This window comes from Patella vulgata, chromosome 6 (genome assembly GCF_932274485.2).
Source record: "Patella vulgata chromosome 6, xgPatVulg1.2, whole genome shotgun sequence".
In the NCBI taxonomy this organism is placed as follows: Eukaryota; Metazoa; Mollusca; class Gastropoda; family Patellidae; genus Patella; species Patella vulgata.
In genome coordinates, this window is record NC_065884.2 from 46857630 (window position 1) to 46880991 (window position 23362).

General features: G+C 33.7%; 1 protein-coding gene across 2 annotated transcripts in view; it reads left to right on the plus strand.

The window, feature by feature from the left end:
* Positions 1–6436: 6436 nt before the first annotated feature.
* Positions 6437–23362, plus strand: part of LOC126823496 (LIM domain only protein 3) — a 76930-nt gene continuing 60004 nt past the window's right edge. Inside the window, exon 1 of one of the 2 annotated variants that reach the window (XM_050552373.2) lies at positions 6437–6552. The gene's annotated coding sequence lies outside the window, so the exon portion shown is untranslated. Of the gene's footprint in view, positions 6553–13130; positions 13150–23362 lie in introns of those variants that run through there. The other variant, XM_050552378.2, reaches the window with a different exon arrangement.

Sequence of the window (23362 nt, forward strand, 5' to 3'; positions counted from 1 at the left end):
TGTTCCCTATCCATCTCTTGCAAAATGCGGGCGTATACTGTCTGGCAGCCACCTGTTATACTTGAATGTACAGTCTGTACATTATAATAATGTATATTTTTGACTTTTGAAATTTATGGGAACAATCTGGCTTATTGTACCTTTAACTGTTTTAAATTGCATACGGCTTTGAGGTAAATACCTTACCCAAGGTGAAAATTAAGACTATAAACTGCTGTTTACGTAAATTGTTTCATAGTATTTAGTAATTGAACTGGGCTATACTTTTCACAATTCTATGGAATACAATTACTGAGCAACGTTTCGACTAGGCATCTTTAGTCATTATCAAGCAATGATAAAATATAAAATATGAGACAATATATAGATGTTAAAACAACACTTGGTTAAGGCTGGCCAACCAGACACCCTTCTAATTACCCTGAAGAAACCTAACTTAAAGTAGCTAAGTCTCTACCTTAATATCATCAAAAATCTTCCATTGAAAAAACAAATTATTTGACAATTCAAATCAACATTGGTCTTGTGATCGTACAGGGAAAAGATGGGCTTCTGATATCCAATATTCTAGACAAAATAAACATTTTACGAATCGTGTACCATAATGCGTTTCAGCGCCATTTGGAACAAGGGACTCAAAGAACAGGGCTAGACATATTCCACAAGTCACGTCAAATGGTGACGCTATATTCTTAACTGGAGAGCATGCACAATAAATACCATCGGTGTAGACTGGAAAAACCAGACGCTAAAGATTGCCATTCACATAAGACTTCTGGCGTATTTCGCCGAACATAACTGATTAGAAATTACAGTAAAAACAGAAACGATTAAATGTAAATCAGTTTATATACATTCATATTAATTTATTATATGCGTTGCGACCCATTTTTGTCAATTTTTAGGTTCCAAATATTAGCGAGTTAGCTCCTTTAATTTAACTGATAAATTGATAAGTAGGCCCTTCGGTGCTATACCGGCATCTCTGCCCTGCATCAAGAAAGTAAGATTGTTACATATTTACCCTGTCTTTTCTACTGCCACAACCCCATACTGATGTCTGATAAATGTAATTGACCTGCTGCTGTCAAGTATGTTACTTCTTGTTCAGTTATGCTAAGGAAAGTCAATAGCTTGAACACAAAAATTCTTTAATACCTCCTTTAATATAATCCAAAGTGATCTTGGGAATCCTTTAACTTGTAACTCAGAATAAGATTTTTTTATGTACCACTACACAGGTTATCTCCCTTCAATTGTAATCCAGAGAGAAAAATAGGTTTAACTCCACTCGACACAAACTAGGTCATTTCAGGACTAACATATGGTTCAATTATAATTCAAGAATTCGCTTGCGCATAGAGGTCTTTAGCAGTGGGAGGGACGAGATTGGAAAAATTGTAATCCAGAACAGCGACAATATTGTCATCAAGATAAAATATAATGCAGTCATATAATGTCATATAGGTATATAAATATTTGTATTGGATGATGTATACATACTCTTTAGCAGATATTATCAAATGCATCAAATATTCAAAATATCCCTAAGACACAAGTAGTGCAGATTTTCTTGAATATCACCAAAAGTTGTGTATGAGTCATATATAATAATATCAAGATTTATATAATGCATGATTACTAAACACATAGTTCCCAATTAGCTTTCAAGTATATATTTTTTTACCAGGAAATAGGCTCTAAGTGCTACCCATCTGGTTCGTTTTGGGGATGATCTTCGACAAAAAGCTAAGGCTCTGTCAATTCAAGTTAAGTTTTGTAGCCGTAAGGTTAGGGACCAACTACTTTAATATTGTGGCTCTGTGATTAATGTGCTGGCTTACTAACCAGGAGGTCGGGGGGGGGGGTTTAATCACAGTGTTTACCAAGAAAGTTCCTCTGTATATTTCAGCACGTTTTCTCCTTGTCAGTAGTGTAGAACGGAGAGCCTAATGAAAAGGGAAAAACAGTCCTGTGGCTGACAAGCGAATAACAAACGAGACCAAAGTGTACACAGTAGGGATGCTATTTTGGTGGTATATGCCGGACATTTCCTACGTATATTGTAAAACGTGGGTATAACTATTACTAATCTTGATTGTTGTTGATAATAGGAATGAATCATTAAGTGATAAGGTGATCAATCCTTGTTATATGTACACCTAGTTTAATCTGCTTTGATTATATTAACTTACTTAATCTACATGCTTTCCTTTATATATTAATCATGAAAACAATCTGTGGTTAATCCTTTGTCGAACATTTTAATCCCCTTGATGTCGGTTGACGAGACTTTGAAACTAGTCAAAGATGATTTTTTGTCGATATAGTACGTCAATTGTAGCCTACTGATACCCCTAAATTATTTCCTGTAAACATGCATTTGTTCATGGTTTGATTCAAGGTATTGACAGAGAAAAACCTTCAGGAATTTTCAAGAATGGTTCCCAGTTGTCAGTGTAGCAACTACAGGGCTGACAATACCTTTATAGATAGGATTTGCAAAGACTAGACGAAAACGTAGCAGTTCATACTCAATTCTACATTTTGCTTCTGAAAGAAAATTAACCATATGTTAGTCTCAAAATGACCAAAGCATTGTGTTAAGAGACAAGAAACCTCATTCTGTTTCATTTCAAAACTTATGCTGAAAAGAAAGCGGTTTTAATTCTAGGTCAAAGAAACATTGACTTGAAAAGGGAAACATTCACAAGAAATAAAATTAAGTGTAGAGAAAGTAAAAAAGCCAAAGAAATATGAGGACATTTATTTTCGGAAAAAACAGACCAGGATCCTAGGTTTTCTTTCCATCAAACTGTAAATAAAATGAAGTCAAGAAAAGATGAAAGAAAGTGTTGTTGCTTGCCCGTTAATGAGCATTGTACCATATGTTTCATTGATAATTCAGGCAGAAAATTGGCTATAATTAAATTGAAACAAAGACATGATGTATGCAGTAGGCCACAAGATTCTAACAATGATTAAATAGCTTCTATTTGTAGAGTTGTCTAATGAAGCTGTAAACCTTGGGTCTTCACTACAACCTGGTCTTATCTTGTAATTAGTATTAAATTCTCCAAGTAAATTACAGATTTTGATGAATCAGGAATGGATTGTGAAATCAAATGACATTAAAGAAGTCATGTAGATGTAAAAAGTTAATAAAAATAGTTGAAATCTTAAGTAAGGACAGAAGAGTTTTTACCCCCCCACATTTAATGTGGGCATATATTGTCATCACCTGGTGCCAGCTTTGTGTCAGTCAATCCACCTTTCCTCTGCAAGCACAGGGACCACAGCTTTTGTGAGATTTTTTTCAAATTTGAAAAGATTGTTGATTTCAATCTGATTAAAACACAGATCCTATTTCGTTTGGTTTTTTATAGTTCAAAATTTCGTTTCACTACACTAGGATCTGGAAAAGTTGTTATATAACCCACATTCTGGATGTTGGGATTAGCAAATGAAACGGTCAGTTACAGCGAGTTTTTGGCGTGAGGTGTATGGAACTGTGGGTAACCGACTAGAAACATCAACGCTGATTGGTTAATCAAATGTTTGACGTCATAGCGTCAAATCAGTCAGATCTCCATGTAGTAGCCTACAGGCCATCGAAAGTATAAAAAAATGAAACAAAATTATAGATCTGTATTTTAATCAGATTGTTTTGATTTGGGCCGATTGAAATTCGCAATCACAAGTCACATAGTTATCCCAGGTTTATATTTATATTTATAAAAGTGCTACACAACAGATTAGGGATATTGCTCATATGTGGTATAGGAAAAAACCCATTTCCGTTAACAATGGAATTCACTGAAAAATTGGTGGGATTGTTCATAGAGGCACAAGGTTGAAGCCTAGCTAATTCAGAATCCCCTCCACACCCCCACCCACACACACTTTCATTTACTGCAAATTTATCTTTTCCTCCACATTTTTATGCTGTATTACCTATACCCTCATTAACAAAAATTTGTAGTAGTTCAGAGGTTTTTTTATTTTTATTTTTTCAAACTTACTGAGTAGTAGGGGAAATTATTTCTAAAGTATTAATTTGGTGTCAAGCTTTATAAATGACTTGGACGACTAAGCTGCTAATGGGAATATGTTTCCTAGATTACTTTGTTAGGGTTGTTTTACCAATATTGTTGTTTTTTTGATTTTTTCCTTTAAGCTATTTCTCTGATCTTGAACATGTCTAAACCAAGATCAGTATATATAAAATACTATTTGATCATCGCAAAATTACAAAACAAGCATAATTATTTTTTTCTATATTTGTAGTATGCTGAGGGTGATGCTTAGAGTTGTGGTTCACACCCTTAAGAGTTCCTACTTTGGTTTGATTAGAGCCTACAGGTCAGGAATGACATATTTAATCATATTAAAAATATATATCAATTATTATTTGTAACATGTTATTTGATTTTAATTGGGAAGGTAGGATTCAGGGGTGAGAAATTCTGTAGAAGGTATTTTTATTCCTTTATCTGGTCTTAAAGGTATGTTATGACCCTTCAAGAGACTGTTTTATCATCTTAAAATGTCTTACCGTATTTGGAATTTTTATACGCCCTAATTGAAATGTAGTCGTATATTGTCATCGTCCCCGTTCGTCCACAATTGCTTGTGGACACGCTAGGGGAGAAAGAGAAATGGGGTTTAACATCCACTTGACACAACTCGGTCATTTCAGGATTAATATATGGTTCAATAATATTTTTTTATAATTCGCTTGCGCATAGGGGTTTTTAGCAGCAGTGGGAGAAAACCGGAGGACCTGGAGAAAACCCACGAGGTTGGGCAGACGCTGTAAAGTTAATATTTGTACACAGTGTTTAAAACCATGAGAAGAAGAAGCCGATATCCGATAATTACTGCCAGAGTTATAGCCCTTTTTCTCTTTGATTATCCTTGTTCACACTCTACACCAAAGTTATCATAGTGTTTATTGTCCTGAGACAAAGAACCTTATTGATTTTTTTTTTAACAATTTCTTATAATTAGGCCCTTGATGACTTTGAAAAATGTTGTGAATGTTTGAGACCAAAATTATTATTCGATTGACTTAAAATGAGATGAAAAAATCTGGAACAGCCAAATTCATGATGTTCAATGTTTTATATACTAAACGTTAGCATGTGGCAGAACTGGTATCCAAACAAATTATAATGATTTCTCATAATTAGGTAAATGGGCTGTTACTCTTAATCAGATTTTAGTGTGTTGTAAATGTTTTCATTACCTACCAAAGAAAAAAAAATGTGACATGCCTTGTTGACTGCTCAGACAACTTGGCAGCTCTAGGCGTAAGTTTCATTGCCTGGCAACCTATCTTTTTTTTACAATTAAAGGAAAATTCCCTGATTTCACTGGGTATCCGTTGATGCAAGTTGATCTGAGATTGCTAATCAATGCCAAAATATAAAGAATTAGCCAGTCTGAAAGCTTCAGCTCACAATATTAAACCATAGTATACAGGTCACAATTCTATGGAATACAATTACTGCTTATTACTGAGCGACGTTTCGACTAGGCTTCTGTAGTCATTATCAAGCTATGATAAAAAAATGAAAATATGACGGGACAATATATACATGTACACAACAATACTTAGTTAATGCTGACAAAACAGTTTAATATTAAACCAATATGAAAATACTGAATCTGGTTTGTACTAACATAGTGAGTTGTATTATAAATTGCCTTAGATTCTAACCATGCAAAATGTATCATTAAAATGATGATAAACACTTTTATTAAAAGTTGAGAAAAATATCAGATTGTTCTTATATATCTCAAAAATTTTAAATATGTACTATTTAATTTTGTATATAAAGACAGTGTGTGTTAATATGCAATTAAAAGTATATCCAAGTATTCTATAAAAAAAAAACTTCCATGAAAATTGGGCTGACTTGTACGAAAAGATATTATTATCATTACATATGTCTAAAAAGAACTAGAAGGTGTGGTGTGAAATCAATAGGAACTAATGTAAATTTTAAGAGGTCATAACATAAGTCAGAATTTGTCAATTTGTGTCATATTTTTTTAAATAGAAATATTTTTGATTGTGTATGGGATTAAACTCTTTAATTATAATTGATTCTGTCATGGTGGGGCTCTAAGTTGTTGAATCAAATACCATTTCAATAAAAACCTTATAAATAATGGACTTCTAAGGAGAACAGAGACATTGAAATGCTCTGACCTTCTACTTCCTAAATTTATTTTCATAGATTCAATAATGTGTTTTGGATAAAAACATGGAAGAAGACAATGTTTTGATGCCATGTCATATACATTTCAGATAAACAGTGGAATAAACTGTAATGAAACAGACAAGGTCTCCTGTCATGATGTCATAATAATGAAATTGTTGAACAAAGTGTCATCTGATACTTTAATGGGCTTACAATGTTTTTATTTGGTTGGATGACCACTGCCCAGTGTCCACTTCCTCTTGGACATTTGAACACAACACTTTATATAACAGACCTAGGATCCTCCACAAGTCAGAATGCACTTCACTGCTGACAATAATAGGTAAGTTTTCTCTTTAATATTTGCTTTAAAAGGAATTCAACATATTGTTGTGATTTTGCCCTGTACTTTCCAGATTAGATATTAAGTAAGTTTTTTGGATTTTCTTTTTGCACAATTACATTTAGTATTTAAAAATGTCAAAATTATATGCCAAAAAACAACATAATAATATAGCATTTCTTTACATAGCCAAGGGGGCTCAGTGAGTAAGACATTGGCTTGCTAACCTGGAGGTTGGTTGGCTAACCTGGCTATTGGCCGGGAAAGTTCAACAGGATTTTCCGGTGTGGATTCCCCCATGTCAGTAGTGCAGGACAGATGGCCTGGCAAGGGACAATGTTAAGTTGTTCAGATGGGATGAAAAACCTAGGTCCCATGTCATTGGCGTGCAAATAAAAGATTCCTTGGCAGTTGGAATTCTATATTAAAGCAGGCCATAGAGCCACTGTCCATCCAAATTACCCTTATAGCACACTGTATGGCGTATACCTGCCTTCATTAGCCTATTTAATTTCTACTCATTGGCATGTAGATGGTATTGGGCTTAAGGTACCGGTACTCAGAAATATGAGAAAAGAAAACATTTTAAATGTCAAACAATTGAAAAAAATATTTTATTCAAATTAAGTAGGCAGCTTACACAACAAAGTTAACAGCAATTATTTTAAAAAGCTTTATTAATTTCACTCTCTGAATGGATGTCTCTCTGACATGGATGCTTGTGGCTATCACCTCCTCTCTTTTTCTTTTACATACTCTTTCTATAACATCTAGTTGGTTTTGTGCCCTAGTTAGTTTTTTCTTTAGCATACTCCACCCAGAACATCCGATACCCCATTGTACTAGGCTTTGTGTTTGAACAAAAAACTAGGACATTGAACTCATTTGATAGCAATTCATTAAAAAAAATTAATGTGTTTCAAGGTCTTAAATAGCATTTTCTTAACATTTAAGACAAAAGGTTCTTACCGGTATTTATAATTTCAAACATGCATGCTTTCCAAGCAATTCTGATGTAATTTGTTTCAATATGTTAATTTGTCAACTGTAATTGTTTGTGGATTAAAAGCTTCTTATGTAGCCTACAATTTATTTTGGAGATAATCCTATTGTTGTCAATATGTACGTAAAGATTGTAATCTATGGATGATTTAATGTTACATACATCTGAGTAAAGGGAAGAAGGAAATGACCCATGGTTCAATACCTTCTGCTGACAGATGTTTAATCAGCCGTGAACTTCACACCATGCTTTCTTCATCTTTCCTTTCTTAATCAGTAGAGTCCAGTGATAATTAAGATAACAGAATGAAATGGAGTTTAACATCCTACTTCTCTGCACCAGCTGGATTAATGAAGATGGGCATACACTGTGCAGTGTGGTATGAGGGCAATTTAGTTCTTATAGCAACATTAATTCCTACTCTTCATCGAATCCAGACCTTCAGGGGTTTCTTTTACATTAAGATATCAGTTTTACCATGGACCTTATAATTCATTATAAGGTCCATGGTTTTACCCATCCTTAAAATTAGTAAATCCCTGTCTTATGTTTGATTTTCTCATCGGATAACTAGCTTTTATTAAAATTTGAGTCTTAAATATGAAATTAATTTTATTTAAAAGTTTTCATAATGATATATCAGAATGACATTAATCAATATTTGTCTACTTACTTACCCTATTTCCTAAAGGGACCTCTTTTGACCTAATTCTTGCCGGTTGGTTTCAAAGTGGATTTGGAACACTGGGTCTAACATGTCTTGTAGTGACAAGGAGTAGGGTTGCTGCCTAATCTCGTGGTCTCCTGCCTAATCTCGTGGTCTCCTCCCACATAATTAAGACCCCTACACATAATAAATTATTGTGCAATATGTTAGTCCCCAAATTTCCCAGTTTGTGTTGAGCGGGTGTTAAACCCCTTTTCTCTCTCTTTAAATTGTTCAAGCTAACGAATAGAATGATGAATAGTATGCATTAGCCACCCAAATTATTTCTTTGTACTCAATTTTTATTGGAAATCAGAGATATTTTACATTTTGCAGAAAGATTGGTCAACTTTTTGGCGGTTGTCAAAATGAAAGATGTTTATATATCGTGGGAAAATAGTTTGTTATTTTGAGTAAAAAGGAGGAATACATAAAGAATAGGAATCAATGTTGCAGTGTATTTTAGAGGTTACAGTGGTGTTTTGTACCCAAGTAAAGTTTAGATATGACATGTTTGTGCGGCCACACGCGATCTGTTATTATAGCTTGCGATATGTTAGTTCAGCAGTGAAGAAACCTGCTGTTAGATGGCAGAAGTAAAGATATTCCCTGCTGGAGGTACAACTCCTCTCCAATTCTATTTGCTTTTGTTTTCTTTTGTGTCTTATTATATTTTCACTCCTTATGGTGGAAATTTGATCAAAGTCACTTTTTTAAGGATAATAATGTATGATCTGGTGTAACTTTTAGTATAATTGTGCATACTTACAATTCCCCAGTGATATCAATTTACCTCATAATGTGGGATGACTGCATCCTATAATTTAACAGGTTGCAAATGTTCAGCATTTTAAATGACAATTTAGGGATTAGATTGACGCCTCAATATAAATTTATTTAGCTGCTTTGCATGATAACAAATAAAATATCATTGATTAGAAATTTTAACATTTAGTCAGGGATAAGGAATTATAAGAATATCCAGAAGCCATTTTGATTAATTTGATTATATCATTTAAAGCCTCAACATGCCAGAATCAATCTTATATATAAGCTATTTACAAGTGGTTATACAAAGGGTTATATAAACCTATTTTGACAATTCCTTTGATCTTTAGAAGTTAATCTCTTGGTATGATAATTCCAAATATGTGTATACATGGGGTCTTTATTCCCCATAACCCAGTTATTTTTATATGCCCACATTTTCATGTGGACGTATATTGTCGTCGCCCCTGTCCGTCCGTCCGTCCACAATGGTTTGTGAACAGTCTACAGGTCACAATTTTTATCCGATTTCAACGAAACATGAAATATAGGTTTATCACCCTAAGATCTCGGTTCCTGTCGATATTGGCATGTATCGGACTGTATCAGACAGAAATGTCAAATGCCGATATCGATGAAGTGACGGTCATTTGGGGTGATATTCCTTTTTAAAAGTTATATTTATATTTAGTTTGAACACTGCTGCCAACTAGACTATATTTGCATTCTATTGTTTTTTTTAAAAAAAAAAAATCTTAGGGAATATTTGTTCACGTTATTTTACCATTATTTTACAGAGAAAAGTCGTAATTTTAGTGGAACTGACTTTTCAATATTATTAATAGTAATATAATTGCCACTTTGTACAATTGTATTTCATATCATTGGAAAGAACACCACATTCTGTACATTTTTGTAACAGAGTATTTCTTTGTATAAAAAATATTTTTTTAGTTATTTGCAATTTTGTAGAGGGTATTACGATTAACAATAATCCACTAATTGGCTTAGGGAGATGGGCCCTGCTGATTTAATGAGCTTAGGGGTAGGTAGCTAATCTTTTAATTGGCTCTAGGGTTAAATGGTTAAGGTTCATTTTTTATATGTTAATGTTGCCTGTTCTTTAGAGGCCAAAGGGTATGGTGGCTTCATAAAATATTTATATAATTAAATATTAATTTCAGCAGCTTGGCGAGTTCTAGGCAACCTGTATTTTTTTCAAATTAGATCTACAATACCAGTGTATCATTGACAAGGTATTCTCAAAAAGTGACATGATATATTTATTACTAGATTCTATTACAAGACTTCTTAATGAACAAATTTTCTGAGAGCTAGATACTATGGTGAAAGTATTCACATCTTAACAACTCAGTCCTCATTAGATATCGGGAGGCAATAATCACCTATGGTGTTTGGTAGGAATTTTAGCCGAGTGATAATTAACTTGATCTGTTCACTTTCAACACATCATTAGGCACAAGTTAACCAGCCACAAAAACTTGTTAATTCTTTGACCAAAAGATGCCAATTGAAGTTGACATCTTTGAGTCAATCTGCGGGTGGATGTTTCAGCTAATTAACGCAGCCTAACTACCCATTTGAAGGTGAAGTTAGCAAGAACATTATTATTACACACACCAGACAAGATGAACTTCCATTATTGACACAGCTACCTATTCTCTTTCTTTTCTTAATTTGAAGTCGTCAGCAGCACAGGATTCCATTTTGTACAGAAATAATAAGCAAATGATTGTGACATTGTATCATTAGATGGTAATTGCCAATTAGTAGCCTAGTTCTTTTTGGTCTGTTTATAATGAGAAATTTTAATTATAATTCTATCAAAAGGTCTCATTAGTTCATGTTGAGAGAGAGAGAGAGAGAGAGATGGGGTTTAACATCCACTCGACACAAACTAGGTCATTTCGGGACTAACATATAGTTTAATTTTATTTTAATAATTCACTTGCGCATAGGGGTCTTTAGCAGTGGGAGGAAACTGGAGTACCCGAAGAAAACCAACGAGGTTGGACAGGCAACCCTAATCCTTGTCACGTACAACCGGGGATTCGAAACCACGCCAGTTGACTCAATGACAGTCCTTATGATACAGCAAGCACATGCTAACCATTCGGCCATCCAACCCCCCTTCATGTTGAGAGCAAAGCCATGATTTTGCAAGGAAAGTCTTTTATTCCAGAAACTTATCCTCTCACATCCAAATTTAGGGGCTGATGAATCCAAATCCCCTTGAATCCGCCCTTTGGAAAATGCAACTGCTTTCAACAAATGGAACAATCAGTATTACTCATCGTGTACTACCCATGTTTTTATGCTCCCACATCTAATGTTGACATTGACATATATATGTTAGTCACCTGCATCCATCTGTCTGTCCAACTTATCTTTTCAATTCTTTGGTTGAAAGGAAGAACTATATCGAAATTTGAAAGTTTTTGATAGCCGATGGCAGAGTTTCCACCTCTGTAATGTTATGAAAACTTTTGAACACGCTACAGGGCAAATGTCTTGATGGAATGTTTTAGAACTCATTGGGATTGTTTATTAGGGTATAAGGTAGAACATTAACCCTTTTTTTCTGATTTATATTCCTGGTTATATTTCGACTTTTAAAAGCTTGTGGAGACGATACAGGACAACGGTTTCAATGAAATATTTTAAGATTTGAGTGGTATTGTTCAGGTGGACCTCAATTTTCTGTTCCATCCAAACAACTAGACAGCCCAAATGCACTTAACAATCTTACTTAAAAGTCAGAAAAGTTACTTGTCATCAAATTCAGACTTTTTTTGATGAGGTCACATAGTTGATATTCTTGTAATCAAATTAGGTAGAAATGGTATCAAGTATCAAAGTTAAATCGTTGTTGAATGACTGTTGAGAGAGAGAGAGGCAGAGAACAAAAACTAGGTTCAATTTTATTTCAATAAATTGCTCAAGCATAGGGGTCTTTTGAGGAAACTAGAAGACCCAGATAAAACCAACGATGTTGGACACACAACGCTACTCCTTGTCACATACAAGCAGGGAATCAGAACCACGCCACTTGACTAAAATGACAAACCGTATGATCTAACATGCACAATCAGACCATTTGGCCACCCAAACCCCCTAATGACTGTTGATGACTAAACAATTAACACTAGATAGTCATTATTTGGCTGGATTTCACCAAAACGTCTTGGTTCATGACAGGATTTAAACACAGGACATTCTAGTCGTGAGTCCTGCACCCTAATTGCTCTAGTGTACAACAGACCCTCATTAGAAAGGTGAGTTGACAATTAGCATCTGTAAGAAATTTACTTTTACATTCTGTAAGAGATTCCTATAATAATTAATCATTTTTATACACAACAAAACTGGAGACCTACAGACTTGATAAATATATGTATCCAATTTTCATTACTAAACATTTTCCGTCACATTTTAATTAGAAAAGTCTGGGATCTAACCATATTCTGAGACTTATTAATTGTGTTGATGTAGATGAGGTTATTTTCTATGTATGTAATTGTTAGATTACCAGGACTACCTTGAATGTCTAATGATGACATTCTATCTGTGTTCTCCTTCAAGTGTACAGAATCAATCAGGCTAATTTCAGACCACACAAGCCTAGTGGCGACCATGGAGGATGAATTTCTTTCGGGATTAAGAATACTTTTCTCTTTTTCTAACTAACTGAAAAGGATGGGGAATAAATGAATGAGTTGAAAAAAGCCATTATACATATCAAGTCTTGTCTGATTTTGATGGCAATTTGGCCCGTTTCAGCTGGTAATAAATGTAGTCTAATGAAGCTGTGTGTTTTAATGAGGTGTAGCGTGTGTGTTATGTGTTACTGATACAGGAGAGAAGAGGGAGAAAGAAAGCTTGACTAATGAGAATCATTATAAACCAACCTTAGAAGACTGCAGGGAGTACTAAGGCTTGTTTCATCCAAGTCTGGTCATACTAACAACTTCTAAACATCTGGAGTTGTTCCGGAGACAATATTTCATTCAGGCAGTCGCCAAACTGGGTTTTTTTTTTTTCTAACAGTGGAATTTATGTGGAGTCAGCGTTTTTTGCCCTGTTATCTTTGTATTTTACGGTAAGACAATATTCTAATTGTACATTAAGATTTTTTTAAAAAAATACTGTTTATAGAAAATAGAGGAATGTTGACATGATCTTTATTCTATAGCATGACTTTCGTTATAAATGAAATGAAATGAAATGGAGTTTAACGTCCTACTGTTCTGCTCCTGACTGGGCTAATGAAGACGGGCATATGCCATACAGTGTGCTATGAGGGAAATTTTGCCCGGGCAGCGGCACTATAGCTGACTCTTATATCAAATTCCAATTGCAAGGGATCTTTTACATGGATGCCAATTTGTACACAGGACCTCGATTTTTCATTCCATCCAGTCGACTTGACAGCTGTCCTTGTCAGGCCCTCTGTCCTGCACCACTGACAAGGGGAAACCACTTCGGAAAGTCCTGATGAACTTTCTCGGCCTATGCGGGGATCGAACACACGACCTCCAAGCTAGCAAGTCAGCGACTTATATTAGCCACCGTGGCGCCTACTTTAGTTAGAACTCTGCCTTTCCAGTAGTGACTGGTGTAGTGCATAAAGCTGAATGATTTTAGAACATATTTTTATATCAACTTACTATATTTTTGTACACTAGTCATCACACTATATATTTATGTTCTACATTATATATAGCCCTTTTTGTACTCCCACATTATTACATATATTTTCTTATCAGTGTATCATCACATACATGATCTCTATCCCATCGAGAGAGAGAGAGAGAGAGAGAGAGAGATGGGGTTAACGTCCACTCAACACAAACTAGGTAATTTCGGGACTAACATGGTTCAATTTTATTTCAATAATTCACTTGCGTATAGGGTTCTTTAGCTGTGGGAGGAAAGCGGAGGACCCGGAGAAAACCAGGGAATTGAAACCACACCAGTTAACTCAATGACAGATCTTACGATACAGTACGCATGTTGTACCATTCGGCCATCCACCCCCCCCCCCCCCCTCCCCTATCCTATTAAGAATTGTAGGGTGAGAGAGAAAAGCTTAATGACCCCTTTCCAAAAATCACATAGTTTTATTTTATTAAATTGATGGAAGTTATCAAAAATAACATGGTTTTATTGTATTATATTGATGAACCCTATCAAAAATCACAGGGTTTTATTGTATTAGACCCCTCAAAATAATATCTGTGTTTACAGTTACTTGGCCAAAAGATAGGGTTGGTCAGTTGGATTATCCATCTTTTTCATGAAGTAGGGGAGGGGGTAAAAAAGAATAGAGCTATCTAAATTACTAACCCTATGTAATCTGGTGACTTGACTCTGAATGGAATGACTAAGTCTATTTTTTTCATTTCATATTGAATGAATGAATAAATTTTAAAAATATATACATTAAGTTTTAATGTTGAAATAATATTAATTGATATGCTAAAGAGTGTGATAAAAGAACAGGAAATAGAAATTGCTGGAGCAGACATCATGAATATAATGTGTCATTGAATCAAAACAATTACTGGTGTATAAATATAGGGGTTTTTTTATCTTTGAAGTATAAACAATTGTTCTTTAAAGCTGCTGCATGATGTATATATCTGATAATGAACTGATTATTGCAGAAATTGAGGTTTCAATGAACGTACATATATATATGCTATTTACTGTTTACATATGTCACACATGGTAGGCCAAGTGAATAATTCATACCCAAATTTGAGCCATCTTCTAAAGGTAAATTAATCTTTTCATCTCAATTGGTACAATTATGACAATATCCTATGACTGTTAAACCATTAAAACTTTTGTGTTCAAACAATCTTTCAAATACATCAACTGCATTTTTCTGATATTATTGAAATGCTATTAAATGGGAGAATGGGGAAAAACAACTGTAGTTTTTGGTTGATGCAGGTTCGACTTCAAGTCTACAAATTCCAGACTGCACCAGTGCCTGGATTAACTATGTCTGTATATTTGCAAAAGTCATAAGAGTGACCATCACAATTGTCAAAACCAACAAACATTTTTCATTCAAAATATTTTCTTTAATGAGCATTTCTACCTAGGTTGATTTGGTGTACTTTAATTAAAATGATCTACATACTTATTACATTCATTCATATATACATTTGTATCATGGGCAATTAAAAACATGAAATATTGTCTTAAATGGCAACTGTAAAACTGGAATGTGAAAATGTTGGAGAGAATTTTCTAATTGGTATGAATATAACTGTAGGGGAGGTGTCAATTTCAGAATCTTATCATCCACTCCTATCTATTGGCTGTATATAGCACTAGGCTCGGGGCAGACCCTGTCGAAAACTTGCCTTTTGAAATACCAGTAGTGTTCAGATTAGCTTGATTGTTTCTGCTTAATTAACCTATAAGACATCTACACCTGCCTTTTAATAAAATTGTATTGTATCAGTGTTTGTCTTTCAAGAGATGTCAGATCAAGAAGATGGATTTTAATGAGTTGAAAAGGGTGTTTGGGCAGGATGTAAAAACTTTGAAAGTTAATAGGATAGGATGTTCATTTTCAAAAGTTTTTCTATGATATCAGATGTACTATGATAATATTTGTAAAGGTTTATTGAGGCTTCATCATTTAAAACAATAGGAACATATGTGTAGAATGTAGTATGTTGGTGTAAGCAAATAGTTTTACATCATTAAAATAATATTTGATTTTGTTGTAGAACATTGTAATTAATGTCCAGTTTTACCATGGAGTTAAAACATGTTTATTTTAAAGACAACTTTGAAAACTTTCATTCTTAATTCCTTCGCAACTAATAATATAGCATTTGTTCCCATTAAATTAAAAGCTATGGAGAAATAAACAATGGGTTACATTCAAGAATAATGCTAGTAGCCTACCATAGCTTAAACTGTTAAAATAACTTAATTAATAGGAATATTAAAAAAAAATAACTTAATTAATAGGAATATTCAAAAATAAGTATGATCAACATCTTATTATAAATTAATGAAGACAAATTTGATGAAGTTAAAATAACTCATGCAACTAATCAGAGTAGGATCATTGACACAGCAGAATATTATCAATTTTGGTTAAAATTTACATTTTAGTTTAAATTCATTATATATGAAGTCTAAAGCCATGGTTGTAACCATAAACAAGAGTACTACTATAGTTACTACAGAGTAGGGTGGGTGACCGAATGGTCTAATGAGTGCACTTTAGATTATAAGGTCTGTCATTGAGTTATAAGTGTGGTTTCAATTCCCAGCTTGTACGTGACATAGAGTAGGGTCGAATGGTCAATCTTGTGGTTGTCCTTACACTGCTAAAGAACACTAGGCTACACACAAGCGAATTATTGAAATAAAGTTGAACCATATATTAGTCTTAAAATGACCTAGTTTATGTTGAGTGGACACTAAACCCCATTTCCCGCTCTCTCTCCCTTTAAACTGTTTATTATGTTGTAGCTAATAATTGAAAGAGAGAGAAACAGTGATAACATCACTGAATTTGATTATAGAAGGCTGTAGGGTAAACTTAAATTATATTCCAAAAATCAAAATTGCATTACAGTCTGAGCCAGTTTTCTATCCTTTTGATAGTGTTAAAACTGTTTAGTTAAGTTTTAAAACATAGGTACCCTTCCAGTAATGGCTGATGTGCAAAACTTCTGAAAGTTTGATATTTTGATTGCTGCTGGGAATTACAGAGATGAAAGAATATTTTTGGTCCAAACGTTGTCAGTCTACGATCTCCTGACAGATTTCCCAGCACGCTTAATTAGAAGGGCAAATATTGAATTAAAAATCTGCGTAATCAAGGAGAAGTTGTTATTATTGCATTTGTGTATGTAATAAACATAATTATCTTTTTAAAAAACAGACATAAGGTGGAATTGAAACACAAGTAAGTGCCAATTAACAATGTTGAGTATAGAATATACACAATGTAAACTAAAACTGTCTCCATAGCGTGTCCACAAACTAAAGAAATTATATGTATATTTTGTGATAGTTGGATTACATAGGTCAATTTGCCAAATGAAGAATAATAAATATGTCTGTTAAATCTAATTTTTGTCCTAAATGAGTTAATTTGTCGGAAACAGAAGGGCACAGGAGAATATAGTTGATTTGTACTATTTTGATGTGTATTATTGATCACCTACAGTGGACCACAAATACTTAGTTACTTTCATTTAAACTTGGATGATCTGGAGTGGGAAGGAGAGGAAAGACACTGTGTTCATCAATGAAGAAGTATTATTATACAAAGAACAAACATCTGACCAACAGATTACAAGTCATAAACAAGTCATGACATACATGTTATGTTCGAGGAAGACAGACAAACAATGAATGTGGTCTTCTCTAATACTCCTAAGTAATATGCAGCTTAACTTATTAACTTGGAGTCCCCTTAACCTGAAGTATAATGTTATAATGCTTAATATATCCAGCCAGTTGGGTTTAGTACATTGACATAAAGAATATTGTCATAGTTGAAGATAAGAATTATCAGAAACCATTACATTTTAATGGTTCTGAGTATTAGGATTTTGACTCAATGCTTTACCTAAATCTCAGAAAAGTCTGAGAATAATTTCAGAATAATTATGTATACCATCATGAATCTTTGATACATCCTCCTAGGGCCATGTGCAGAAAAATGAGTAGTATGGGGGGGGGGGCATTCCAACGTGACTGACCATCAAGCCTTGAGGGGGGTATGGGTTCTCCCCCAAGAAAAGTTTGAAGTCAACATCCTAGCATCTGAGGCCATTTTTGTAGGAAAGTTACTCTTTTAAATGTATAATCTCTCTCCTGGGTATCTCTTGTATTTGCTCCACATGAGCAAAAGGGGGTGGGGGATCTGAGTTTTAAGGTAGACATAAGCCTGGTTAATAAGTTGGAAGTTATAAAGGTATGGCATTAGTATGGCCAGATATTTGCTAGGATGAATATATTTGTATATCAAATTTGACCATATACAAATCCCACCGGTTACAAATAAATATGAGAGAGAGAATTTCAACAATTAAAGATACATTATGGGAGATTAGATAAGGAGCTGGTAGTTCTCACTACAATAGTTAAAAACTACATAATGTAAAGAGAAATTGCTGAAAATTTCAGTCAAATTGATCCACTCTGAAACGAGATTTTAGCGATTGAGTTTTTGGCCTAGCCTCGATCATCATTACTAAAGTTGGTATGATAAAAAAACATAGTCTCGATTATTCATTTCATGATTAAGTCATGAATGAAAATTGAGCAGCAAATGGGATCCTAATCCAGTAAACATCGCAGGCTAGCATTGACATCGAGAGTTGATTATGGTCTGGATAAGTTAATGTCTAATTAATTATAATTTAGATAACATTTCAGGCCTTGCATAATGTATGTTTAATTACAAACCAGAGGACTCAGAAAAAAAACATGAGGTCTGTCAGGCTACCTTACTCCATGTCATGTTCAAGCTTGGAATTGTAACTACTGTACTCGACTCAATGCCATACCTTCTGATCTAAAGCGCACAGTTAACAGGTTGTATACAGAGACTGGCCAATAAAGCTTTACCTATAGCATTCAACAGACTTGCAGAGATCTAAAGAGAGCCAAAACTAAAGCCGTTCTGGTAGGAAGAGGCGGTTACACAATAAAAACTTTCTATCTCTATTTGCATATTATTGTGACGTTGTTGTCATGACATTGTATTGAAGTTTATTTGCAACCCACACAGAAGTTTTCCATCAATCTTAGTAAAATCGAAATTAATAATGGAAAGTCGGTTGCTGCATTTATGCATTTTTCAAGTACACACAAAAATAAAATCCAGTAAATGAAGAAAAATATGTCTTTGTGTCCAATTGTTTTTAATGATTCTACCTTACGACATTGGTTGTGCATTTATCTTAATATTATGTTACCCATAATGAAATATCAAAATTTTCTTAAGTTAATTATAAAAGAAATAAGAGGATTTTTGCTTGTTATTTTCCAATTGTGAATTTTTTTTACAACATAAGAAAACTTTTTTTTTTAAATATGTCGGGCTCATATACATGGTTATATGGCTTATTTTTATGTCGTAACCACATTACCTAAATGATATATACATGTACGCATTCCCTCATTAGTTTACTTGTTGGCTATCCAATTAAGGATTTGAATATCAGCAACTTGCAGCCTAATTGCGTTCATTACACAAGAACCCAATAACAGGGAGATTTTGTAAATAAGGCTTATTTGAAGTCATAAAAAGGCTACTTTCCACTTATTGGATTTGTTTTCAAGGGTTCTTATTATAAATTGAACCAAATTATGCTTCATGTTGCAATTCTTCTTATAAATTAGCTTGGTTTTCCCCCAATTACTTGGAATAGATTCTAACAAGACCTGTCTTCTCTATAATTATCTATAGTCCATCTGATTAGTCTTTTACAAAATAATCACCAGGCATATTCAACCCATTTGTACTTATTCTTTCTTATACATTATGAATATTAATCTTGTATATGTTTATTTCTGTCCTATTTGGTCATACTGAAATATTATTTAATCATGATTTCTGAGATGCAAAGTATATTAACAGGACAGGAAGCCAGTGCATATTCAAAAATATTTATATGGATTCCAGTCTTCCATTTGACATTCCATCTTAAAGCTATTGTATTTCTCCCAAAATCGCCCTTGGTCAGGTAATGGATCAAGCAAGAACTGTTAAGCAAAGAATCAAATCTTTAACTGCAAATGAATAAAACAAAAGGAAAATCTAGTTCTGAAACAGCCTTGGAAAAGATGTAGGTGTGGGTGGCCTAGTGTTCATACGGTCTGTCATTTATTTAAATGTCATGCTTATATAGTAGAGTCTCCTAGCTAATCTCACTGGATTTTTCTGGGTTTCACTCACTTATTAAGACTCCTGGAGAATTATTAAAATAAAAGATCTAAATTTTAGTTTTGAAATAACTTAGTTTGACGGTGGATAGTTTATTTAAAGGTATTCAAAATGACCATAATGAACTTCTCCGTTGAATTAATTTTGTATTGCCTAAGGTGAAAAACTAAAATATTTTAATGTACTTTTTAGAAAGTTTTTATTATTGGTGAGAAAGGATTTTGTTTAGAAGAATAAAATCATTCTAGATTCCAATTAAAGTAATAAATGATCAAGCCATTTTGTCACTTCTGCTAAATGGAAGAGATTTCCCAAAGGATATAATCAGTGAAAATTAAGAGAATCAATCAAACCTATATTTTTTTCTTATTCTAAATCCGCCACTAGCTTTGACCTGAATACAGCACTTAATTGTATTTATAAAGTATTTCTTTATGTCTTAGGGTGCACATCCAGGTTATGAAATTAACATCTGGTTGCTTATTGAAGCTCCTGTCATCATTAGGACTTTAAACCCAATATCAGTTGATTTCTTATTGAAGCTACCAAATATACTTCCTTGGAAGGCAAGGAAAAGCCCCTGGTAGTTGGCATTTGAAAAAGTTGGCAGAAACACTGCCGTCTAGCCAGCATGGCAAAGCAAATGCCAGAGAGAGAGAGATGGGGTTTAACATCCAATCAACACAAACTGGGACTGTTTCAATAATTTGCTTGCATGTCTTTAGTAGTGAGTAGGACATTAAGCCCTATTTGATTTCATTATCTTTGGAAGTGGGAAGAAACCGAAGTACCCAAAGAAAACCTGTGAGATTGGGCAGACAACACTACTCCTTGTCATATACAGGCTTGGGATCAAAAACCATGCCATTTGACTCAATGACAGACCTTGTGATCTAAAGCACACACATTACACCACTCAATCAATCAAAACCCCCCTTTTCAGGATGCACTTGATGATCTAATTAACATATCTTCAAATGTGGGATTAATGAAAATTGAAATATTCGCAAAGAAAATATATAAAGAAAATATATTTAAAAAAATGACAAAAATGTATAAAGAAAATATTTATATATAAAGAAAATAGTTATATATAAAGAAAATATATAAAGAAAATATATTTAAAAAAATGACAAAAATGTATAAAGAAAATATTTATATATAAAGAAAATAGTTATATATAAAGAAAATATATATATACAAAGAAAATACATAAAAAAAAATATTTATAAAGAAAATGAGACAACTTGACCGAATTATCACCATTTATTGACCATTACATATAACTAGACATCTCTTTGTTCTCATGAAACTCCCTACAGAGGTTTTCTCTTTTGAACCAGGTCATCTTAATTTTACTTTTGATTATGCAGCCATAATAGGACCCTAAAACTTTGTAATGTGGGATATGTCATCCAAAGAGGGAATGTGTACTGGATACAGGAGCCAATTTTATGATTATTGTGATAACTCTCAAGTATAAGACTTGACAATCATTGGAGTGTCTGTAAAGAAAGTGACACTCAAATTTTGACAATTTGACAAATTTATCATGTCTTATTAGTGCTTGGTTGTATAATGTACAATATGTCAGTGTAAACATTATTGTCACAATGGCTGTATAAGCTTGTCGTTTTTAAACAATGGCCAAAGGCTAGTTCCACTATAGCTCTTGATCAACAGATAAACATATATATCTTTTATGAAATATTTTTCTGCCTTAATGATTTGCTACACTTCAAATATTATGATTGACATTGATTGGCAGGTAATAAGGAGGGTCAGAGGTTGATATTTATGGCAAAAGATCAAAAAGGTTTAAACCTGCAGGCATGCTGTTTAGGAGGCTGGGGTTTACCAAGTTGTTTTAAGATGTCCCAAGGGGAAGAACTCCTTGTGGATTGAAATAGGCTGGAGGGGTGATAGACCCCAGTGTTTTATGACCAGACTGTTTAAAATTTTATTGCAGTGAAGGTTGTCTGCCCCATTTAAGGATCAGTCAAGTGACAGATTTCCTACCTTTTAATGTTATTTAGAAGTGACCAATAGAATTTCAGTGACATTGAGATGCAGAAAACCTATGAAAGATGATTTATATTATTAGGATAAAGTAGTTCATTATCATGCCTGAAGGCCTGGAGTAAGTAGGCTATTTTACAATTGTCCTCATAGTGTAAAAGGATCAATGGTTACAGACTTGACACCAGTCACCAAACAAAACTATTAGGACATTCATCATTCATTTCTATTCAATTTATCATATAGTGGGCTGTACAGGTGGAACTATAGACAGTCAATATTTGGTTGTAGCAAGAAAGTTTTTGTGATAATAACTTAGAGGGGATTACACCATTGAGATTTCACAGGAACAGTAAATTATTAATTAAATCATTATGGAAGTTAAAATTGAAGGTAGGTAATTACTTTATTTTTTAAAAGTCAAGTAGCTGTCAATAAAAAATGAGTTGGTTCGGTCTTGCATGTGTACAATACACAAGGGGATGTGGTTACTATTCAGTGTACATAAATTAGAATTTAAAATGAAAAACTAATTTCCTTTTACATGACATGAATTATTTGTTTACGTTTTCAATTTATAAGGGCTTTCGTCTGCGAATAGTGGGGTTGGATGGCCAAATGGTTAGCACGTGCATGCTGTATCATAAGGTCTGTCCTAGAGTCAACTGGTGTGGTTTTGATTTCCCGGCTTGTACCTGACAAAGAGTAGGGTTGCCTGTCCAAACCTCGTGGGTTTTCTCCGGGGGTCCTCCAGTTTCCTCCCACTGCTAAAGACCCCTACGTGCAAGCGCATTATGGAAATAAAATTAAACCATGTATTAGTCCCGAAATGATCTAGTATGTGTCGAGTGGATGTTAAGCTCTCTCTCTCTCTCTCTCTCTCTCTCTCTGGAATAACTGAATTTTTTTTAATTTCTTTTTTTTTTATTTTCAATTGCATATATAATTAAAATATTTTTGTTTTTTAATTCAACTAAAAGTAACTGGTAGTAATAACACTTTCATATTCTTTCTTTTTCCTATTAAACTGAGAAATTAAAACAAACAGCTACATTACATAAATAAAAAAAATGGCTTAATCTAACCATGGAATATGATTTGCTTAATGCACTAATTATTAACAGTTGAACTTTGATTAAGACTAGAACAAGATTTTGCTTTAAGCTTCATTCTGAAGTACCCAGAATAAATAAATTTTCCAAAAGAAAGTGAGTCACTAGTTGTATTCTGTTTAGTATTGGTAGTAGTAGTGTTTATATTTATTACTATTGATTACCAATGAATCCGTCTGCCTTTATTTTGAGCAGAATTAATGAAGAGCTTACACATTTTTCTCCTCCCCCTATTAAAGAGC